General features: G+C 43.1%; 1 protein-coding gene and 1 long non-coding RNA gene across 9 annotated transcripts in view; one reads left to right on the top strand and one right to left on the bottom strand.

Annotated features, from left to right (window-relative positions):
- Positions 1-9551, bottom strand: part of tns1b (tensin 1b) — a 231673-nt gene that overhangs the window by 177130 nt on the left and 44992 nt on the right. The window lies entirely within an intron of this gene.
- Positions 220-9551, top strand: part of LOC116697587 (uncharacterized) — a 17724-nt gene continuing 8392 nt past the window's right edge. Inside the window, exons 1-2 of the long non-coding RNA XR_004334014.1 lie at positions 220-231; positions 3975-4066. This is a non-coding gene — a long non-coding RNA (uncharacterized LOC116697587). The remainder of the gene's footprint in view (positions 232-3974; positions 4067-9551) is intronic.

Here is a 9551-nt window from a genome sequence, read left to right as displayed (position 1 = left end):
ACACACACACACACACACTTTAACAAACTTTTTACATCAAAACACACATGCAAAGACACATGCTCAGCAATCTCTCAAATATCTTGCCCTCCTTTTACACTTTAACCCACTGCTAAAAAGTCTATGGAAAAAAATACAATATATATTCTGTATTAAATATAAAATATTTCCAACCAGCATCTTTTCAAAATGCTGGGTTGTGTTTTATTTTTTATCGACACAGTGGTGTGCGTTTGGGTTGGGCCCGTCTACAGCTGGCTGCGGAGTTTCTCCTAATTATCAGAGGCATTTTTGCCCAGTCATTTTTAATTTCACAGGAATTCTAGGAACCTTCAAAAGGAGGCGCTGAATTGCCGTACCTTTGCTTTACTTTAGCTCCGACCTCTTGACATTTTAGACCAAAAGTTATCCTCAACGTAAAGCTACAATATTCTTTTGGCTAATTAGGGGCAGCAGAACAAGCTGAAAACATAACACTGAAACATTATCACTTCATGAAGTTGATATAGCGACGTATTGAGGCATCCAGCACACATAACTTACATTAGCATTCAGTTAGAGTTGGGTTTTTGCCCAACACAGGAATCTACGTCCAATATTCACTGTTTTATTAGCTCTGCTTTGGTCTCCACCAACTCCTGAGGGAAATAGCTGACTCTTTAGCTGTTACATTCTCCAATATGTCCACCAGCTGGCCCTTACTTTGTCTGCCCGCCGCCTCGTGCTGAGATGGTGTATAAGTGTATCAGAGCTTTTTCTCCGTGAAAACTGCTACAACTATAATTATAAATTAGTTAATCAATTATTAACATAATATTTTGATTGTGAAATTTTAGTGTAGCTTGAATGCTTTACCTGCTCCGGCAAAATGACACGCAGGTTTGAGAAGAAATGTGAAACACAAAGCTGTTTACAGCTTAAACTAATCTAAAGTGATCTAAAACACAGCTGGAACTGAATCTGGTGTCAGATGGATTAAAATGTTAAGCAGAGCAACAAATTCCAGTTTCTTTAGATGTTCTGGCACACTTGACCTGGATGTCAGGATACTCTGCCAAAGTAAAGAAAGGCAGGAGATGAAACAGCCAGACAAGCAGACAGGAAACAAAAGATGAGCGACAGGGTACAGAGAGACAGACAGACAGACAGACAGACTTCCTACCCCCCTACTTTTAGGGCCCTTGATCGGATCCCACCAATCTTTGAACTCACCCTTCATTCTGATCTGAACTACACACCTGTTAAGTTTTGTTACTATGTCTTGCGTGGTTATCAGGCCAGGGACGTGTAATTGGGGGGGGGGGGCTTTCCTACTTCCTACCCCCCCTCTTGCTGGCGCCATTGCTTGGCCCACACTCATTGTGGATCTTGGCCTTCATTTTTCATCTCAACTACACACCCGTGAGGTTTAGTGACTGCATCTTTTGCAGGAACAAAATCTGACAACAGACATAAACACCAGGCAAAGTACTACACACACGCACACGCACACTGAAAACCATACCAGCATGTCATTGGTCACCAATGATATAAACCATTGGTGACCAATGATATGAAAAACGCACCTACTTCTGAAAAATAACATATATGAAACTAATAGTTGAGAAATGAAATGCCTGGTTATCATAAACATTACTCAAGTAATCAAGTGCAGGAAATATACAATGGTTTCACTTATGCACTTTTGAAACCCTTGTATATATCCTGCACTTACTGCTATTGCACTTCTGGTTAGACCCAAACTGCATTTCGTTGCCCTGTACCTGTACCTGTGTAATGACAATAAAGTTGAATCTAATCTAAACTTATTAAAGACATCTGGAAAATTAGTATTTGTCAAATGCTGAGTCACAAATTGTAGATAGTAATTATCTCATAATAAAAATATAGAATGGTGAACAGCTTTGGCTTCTTGTGTTAGGTTATGTTATAGTTCGGAGATAAATCCTTCCAGACTCTGCTTTGCGACACACATTCCAGCTCAATAAGGTCATTTTCTCCTAAAGTTTAGAACTCAAAACTATTACCTCAACTGCTTCTAAAGTGTGACTCATGCAGACACACACACACACACACACACAGACACACACACACACACACACACACAGATTTCACCTCTGATTACACTGGCGTTCACTTTCAGCACTTTGTGCATTACCTCATATACACATAGACCCATGTTTTCATGTGTGTTCATATGTGTGTGTGTGTGTGTGTGTGGGGGGGGGGGTTACTCACATGCAGCGTTATTTTGTCTCGTTTACGTGAATTAGATTGGTATAGATTCACTTTTCACAACATTTTCCAAACAATATTTATTATTTATGTTACCGTTTGATTTTTACTGAGTTCAGATCTTTAGTGTCCCACGTGAGGACTTTCTTTTCACCAAGACAGCATAAGAAGATAGTACAAGGCATTAAAAGCCTGAATCATACATGCAATACAAAATACAATAAACAAACAATGTGTGAGCGAAAAGCAGTTTATGGTAAATTTGAATTACGTGTGTTTACGAGGATGTCTGTCTGTATTTGCTATGGATTTTAATTTCTATGCAATTTGACAAAAATATCTTCAGAGGCAGACCAAAGACTTTACTGGCCACCTGGGTAATGGAGTTGTGCACAGTAGCGTGCTAATATTTGTTAATTAGCACAGCTGTGGCAGATGGGATGTCGTTCATTTTGCAGGTTTTTGGTCATGAACCAAAATAATTGGATAAAAGAACATTTTGACCAAATGATAGCGCTAGAGGAAAAGCTAAGGGGTCACCCAACGTTATTATAAATCACCCTGAGGACGACGATAGATGATGTGTGTACTAGATGTCAACGGCAATCTGTCCAACGGTCTCGGCGATTCGACCAAATTCCCCCGCAACCATGAAGACAACGTCATGGTGGCATGAGAGGAAAAGCCAGGGGATCATCAACCAGATACTCTGGGAACCGTGAATGGCCGTGCTAAATTGTGTCCAATCCATCCCGTAGATTTTGAGATTTCACCGAATTTTCAGCCTGGAGACGGCGTCCTGTGTATCGTTTGAAAAATAAAATAAACGGCAAGTTTTGTTTTGTTTTTTGTAACTTTCCGGACCAAACGGAGCAATGTCACGTTCCGCGTCACATGTACACCTGCCCAAATTGCAACTGTTTCACAACGTCAACGCCATGTTTAAAACCTGGAGCGTTACTTTCTCCTGTTTAGATATGAGGTGATACTTCCTGCTGCCTCTAGGGGCGCTAATGTATGAAACGCACCCGTGGGTGGTGTTAGAGGGTAGGACTAAATGCCCTATATTGGCATATGGCTTGGACGACATGTTGAAATACTTTAAAAGGAAGGAAACACATTGTTAGACACAATTCAAACACCTTGCAATGGGTCTCAGGAAGTGATCCTCACACCACTCAGGTATAATTATTGCCACACGCAGAGCACAAACCGCCCAGCTGAGACACGTTTAGTAAGGACAAAAGAGACAGACAGGCAACAACAGGGACAGTTGGGCAAATGGACAGACAGACACACAAGACACGCACGAGCAGTCTGGCCTCCCTTCCGGTGTCGCAGTGATTTCCTACACTCTGAATGAAGTCAATGAAAAGCATAAACACGTACACACAGGGCAGCACTACATGACCCCCCCCCCCTCCCCCCCACCAGACAGAGGCTATTATTCGTCCTAACGGAACCAGAAGACTAAATGAGACCTCTCCAGTCAACTGGGTTAATCAGCGAGTTAGCATGCTGCCGTCTCTCATATGGGACACCATATGCATGGGTGGACATTTTAACAAGACGCACTGGGGTGACCACCACATGTCTCCATATGGTGTGTGTGTGTGTGTGTGTATGTGTATGTGTGTGTGTGTTTTGTGTGACAAATACTGGCTTAATTGAGTGTGTAAGCGAGTAAAAACTCATTTTGAGAATCCATGTTTCCCCAAGAAGACTTCCCAAGACTCTAGCGCTGGGCAATGTATCGATATTATTTAGATATCGTGATACGAGACTAGATAGCTTCTTAGATTTTGAATATTGTAATATGACATAAAATGGTGTCTTGTCTTTACAGTAAAGTGATGTCATTTTCTTAATTCTAGCTTTTACCCACTTAGTAATTATATCCACATAACTGATTATCAAAAATCAAATGGTGTAATTATTTTGCACCAATATCGCTTCAATATCAATATTGGTCAAAATGATCTTGATATTTCATTTTCTTCATATCACCCAGCCCTACAAGACACCCCTCTTCTTCTGTTTTGTCCTACAAGTGGTATTTCAAAAAGTCTTCTTGGGAAACATGAATTCTCAAAATGAGTTTGTACTTGCATACACACTCATGTATCCCAAGAAGACTTCCCAAGACCACCCTCTTCTCCTGTTCTGTCCTACCCCCTTTCCACTGGGCATGTTCCCTCCTCACAAGGCAGCTATTCTTCAGCTTTCTCAGCTAAACAGGAGCTAGCAAGGGCCAAGATGACCTTTGACCTACCTCTACATCTCTGCTTCCCTCAGCCTGACCTCCTCCCTCCACACTCTGCCCTCCTCTCCTCACGACGCTCCCCAACTCCAGCTGCAAATCCAACTCATCCTCTCCTGTTCATCCACCTTTTCCCAGAACCCCCATTCCCGCTCATATCCTCCCTCCCTCCTCCCTCTCCCTCCCTCTCTCCCCTTGTGTTGTCTTGAGACTATAAAGACCCTGAACAGCATCTGGACTGAAGGTGCATGGGAAAGACGCAGAGAGGCTGTCACTGTGAACCAATAAGGAAATCAATGAAATCCGTATTTGTAAAAGAAAAAAGTGTCAGGAGCGCTTTTGGAGTCTTTAAAACCAGCGTTGCTAATGGTAGGGAATTAAGTACAAAACTGAAATAACTGAGGAAGGGTCAAGCCAATACACGTTGGTGTTTTTTTGTAATGTCGTGCCTTGTTAATGAAAGGCATTTTAGCACTCTGTGTAACCAACCTCGAGTGAATGGACATGTTTTTTATGACATTTTGTAAGAAATAAGTCTTCCTCCTTTCCGTATCAAGGAATTCCTTGTTGTGATCAGTGTGCAATCACGCGCCTCGTTTGATGATGCATGATCCAGTTACAGGAGCGGCTTTGTCAAAACATTCCACACACACACACACACACACACACACACACACACACACACACACACACACACACACACAGCGAAGGGGATGCAGTAGGAGACTGTGGCCCAACCCTGAAGTGAGCTCTGAGGACTAAAGACTCCCAGACTTAATTGATCTCATGTGCTGAGTGAGTGTGTGAGGCCACATGGGCTCAGATTGGTATAAATGGGATTGGGACAGCACTTCACCAGATCACGTTACCTTGGCGACGTTTATTAACAAAGATGTTGCTGATGTTTTGGCTATTTTCATTTTTAAGGGTGTTGCTTTCCACACGGCCGAGGCCCAGGAGACCGCTCTGCTCCGTGGTCGTGGGCCGTGCTATTGTTTACCTTTCTATTTTCCGGATTTCAGTATGGTCACTAACGTCACAACGCTTTGAACTGTGGGTAATTCCCATGCAGACTCACGGAAAGGGTTCGGTAAGTGTGCACTCGCACCCTCACGCCCTTTGAAATTCGACATTAGGACAACCCTAAGCTCTTATTAGTTTTGCAAGAACGCCCACCAGAGTCCGTGAGTCCGGACTTTGGGATTGGGCCGGACTCTTCTGATATGAAACTAGTATGGCAAAATGCTGGCAAGTCACCGCTGCTTTGCCTTTAGTGTTGAAATACATCAGCTTGCAAAGTTTATTCCCTGCCTGTACAAATTCTAAGGGCTTCTCTAGTGAAAAAAAAAAAGAATGATCAAAATCGAAGCAGTGCAGGCTGAGATATCTTGACTTTCGGTCCACAGCGGGGGTCGAGTCCCAGAAACATTGGGATCCTACGATTATTATAATGCAACTTAGCAGCGCCTTTAATTAGATCCGCCATTGTTCAAACCGCACACCGCCATTTTCGATCGCTGAACTCAATTTCAGTGAGGACAGCTGAGCACCGACAGACAACAAACAGCGCTGTACGTTGGTCTGAAACAACAGCTAAGAGATTGTCACCTCGTGCATATCGGCCGATCCTTTTGTTGATTTTGCTACTTTTCAATAGACATCCTACATGAAGCTTAAACGCTGAAACAGAGAACACACTGGGGTGACCTCTAGCTCACCCAGGAGAGTGTGTGCCCCTTGTAGGCGGAGTCCCTGGCAGCGGCCCTGGGTTCGAATGCAACTTGTGGCCCTTTGTTGCTTGTTGTCTCCCCCCCTCTCTCTCTCTCCACTTTCCTCTCTTCAAGCTGCCCTGTCAGTTAAAGCCCATAAAAAAAAAGAAAAGACAAAAAAATACAACCAACACCGCGCACGTTATAGCTCTTTTTTCTAGGGTGGAAAAATGATTAAAAAACTAAACATGCCAAGCCCCATCAGAGAAAACCCTGATGGAACCCTGATTTGTGAAGGGGCGCCTGGATAGCGTAATTGGTAGAATGGGCGCCCGTTCTGTAAATATAGAGGTTCACTCCTCATCGCAGCGGGCCCGGGTTAGACTCCAACCTGCGTCCCTTTGCTGCATGTCAGTCCCCTCTCTCTCCTTTCATGTCTTCAGCTGTCCTGTCAAAACAAAGGCTGAAAATGCCCTAATAATAACTTTGTGAAGCTCCTCAAGAACCACAGAAGACATTGTTTTTTCACAGGAGTATAACCTGACTGTCACCATGCATGTGTTTTACACTGTGCCGTCAGCACTAGTAGTGTAAATTAGTGTAAAGTAGTGTAAATGTACATACTATTTAGCAGAAAGAACAACAGATGATACCACAAAGGAACACAGCACAGGTAGAAAAATGTTTTCCTCAACTCGCAGCAGTCAAATGCACGTGAAGTAAAAACCTATGAGTCATTTGCTTTATAATAAAAGGAATTCAATTATTCCTCCCACCATCAACAGGATAAGGCAACATAGAGTTAGGAGTGCGGTAAACACGAGCTTTAATAACAAAAGACGGATTCTCCAGGAGGCTCTGTTTCAACAAGCACAAACACACACACACACACACACACACACACACTACTATTTTCTGCTGATCCCCATACTTACTCCATCTGTAACCAATTAGCTATTATCTGTGCAAGTCTAAACATTGTTTGTATTGCTATTGTCCCTGATTCTTATCCATTGCATTCACTTTGTTAATTGATGGCTCTTTATTAGTTGTGTGCATAACCATAAGAGAAGTAGTTGGAAATGGAAATCTTAGGCTTTAGGAACCTCCAACAATTGTCATTAAATAACTAAAGAAATAAGAACACAAGTATAACTACTGTTTAACTTCACATTTAAAAAGAAAATACTCCCAGCTCCAAGGTGCATGTTCCATTACATGTCATTTAGCTGATGCTTTTATCCAAACTACTTGAACTTGTGTGTGTATATATATATATATATATATATATATATATATATATATATATATATTATATATATATATATATTATATGTCTGAGATCTGGAGCAACTAGGGGTTAAGTGTCTTAATCAGGGACACATTGGTTGATGTATTGCAGTGGGAATCGAACCCGCATCTCCCACACCATGATGATGTTTTTTAATTATTATATTAACCAGTGTGATTGAGAGGTGAGCGTGACCATCACAAAAGAAGAGAAATGCTTAGAGCATCACACGAGTGGCCTTATTTTTTAGGGAAAGGTTTTTAACCAACTTCTCTTGAATGACCAGTCCCGGTGCATTCAGTTGAAGGAGGAAGTGTCTGTGAATCCCCTAATTGTAAGCAGCCCATTACAGAACAAGTGCAACAGGCAACAATTCACAGCTACATTCCAGGAAAAAAGAAAGCTTTCTTCCTCCCTTTTCATCCGCTCTCCGATTCCCACTAGAAAATGCCCTTACAATGAACAGTCACCTGCTTTTCATTTAGGGGAAAAATGCACCCCAGGCATTCCAATCTCTCCTTCCTCCCCCCCCCCCCCCCCCCCCCCCCCCCCCAACTCCACTCTCTACATGCATTTCATCTCAGTGAGGTGGATCCCAGGGAGGAAATTACTCAGTCATCCAGAAGTGAAGGAGGGAGGGTAACACAGAGTGGTCATCTTGTGTTGGTTGTCGGGATTTGGTACTCATTCAACTTTCTAAGCAGAGCTGGGGGGGACTGAGGAAGATTTATTCGAGGGGGGCAACGGAGACATAATTGTTTGGTAAAGAGTCTCTTAATTGTACTGCAGAAACAAATGTAATGCAGTATTGGCACTAATTCTCTGAACTGGCAACTAAATGTAGCGTAGGTGTGACTCTATGTATCGGCCCTGGTTTGCCTGGTGTTGGGACCTGGGATCGGCTCCAGTTTTGTTTCCAAGGTTTTGATTTTAGGCCATGCTTGAGGCGTGGCTCTAGTGATAGCAATGTCGATCGGATGTTGGATTTATTGCCATGGAATGTGGTACAGACATTCATGATCTCCACAGGGGGATTGTACTAACGTCTTTGGTCCCTTGAGTCTTCATCTAGTGCCATTATCGGTGCCATGTCATTTCTCCGACGCGCGCCATTGTTCCAACCTCTCAGTAACCGGAAGATTTCCCTTTGGTCCTACAGCCCACTGCTCCGACATCCCATTGTCCCGACCATATAGCAAGGCTTTTGTGGATCACCTCCCATAATCTAAAATCGGAATCAACAGTAACGGTTTGCGTGCAGTTTAGTGTCCCAAATTCCCAGTAACGTAACTCCATTTGTACAGGTCCTATCCCCTGACCAATGGGCTAACCGGACCTTAACCACTTGACCCCCTAACCAATCAGCCAGCATAACATACTGTATATAAGAGCCTATATGGTGGGAACAATGGGATATCGGAGCAGAGGGGTTATTTTTTGGAAACATAGGGACGTCGGACTGGTGGGCTGTAGGACCAGAGGGAATTTTTAGAGTTGTTAAGAGGTCGGAACAATGGAGCGTCGGAGAAATGAGATATAAAGATACATTTTTCATTCACCTAATACTTTGGATTGACAATCAGCCTCAGCTCTGTGTTGTGTTTAGTGCTAATTAGCTAATGTTAGCATGCTAACATGGTCAAATAAACATGGTAAATATTACATATGCTAAAAATCAGCATGCTAATGTTGTAACTGTGAGCATTTACCTCATGGATGACAAGGAGCCCTTCCTGTTTATTCCTATAAGAGCTTCTCAGTGGTGCAAGAAGCCATCATGGAGCCAAAAATGACCTGGATGGGCGTTGCTGCTCAGCACTGTGCCGCGCAAAGAGAGGTACGCAAGAGACTTACTCTGGCCGAGCCCACTACTTCTGATTTAGCCAGATAACTTGTCTTGTGTCTTTTTTTTACCTTTAAAATATTATGTTCCGCGGCGCCTGGGTAGAGGCTCTGCTAGAGCATGCGCCCCATGTACAGAGGCTCAGGCCTCACCGCGCCAGCCGCGGGTTCAATTCCAACCACTGGCCCTTTACTGCATGTCATCCCCCCCCCC

The sequence above is a fragment of the Etheostoma spectabile genome, chromosome 11, assembly GCF_008692095.1.
Source record: "Etheostoma spectabile isolate EspeVRDwgs_2016 chromosome 11, UIUC_Espe_1.0, whole genome shotgun sequence".
In the NCBI taxonomy this organism is placed as follows: domain Eukaryota; kingdom Metazoa; phylum Chordata; class Actinopteri; order Perciformes; family Percidae; genus Etheostoma; species Etheostoma spectabile.
The sequence above is the reverse complement of the archived record's forward strand: the minus strand, read 5'-3'. Positions and strand labels throughout refer to the sequence as shown.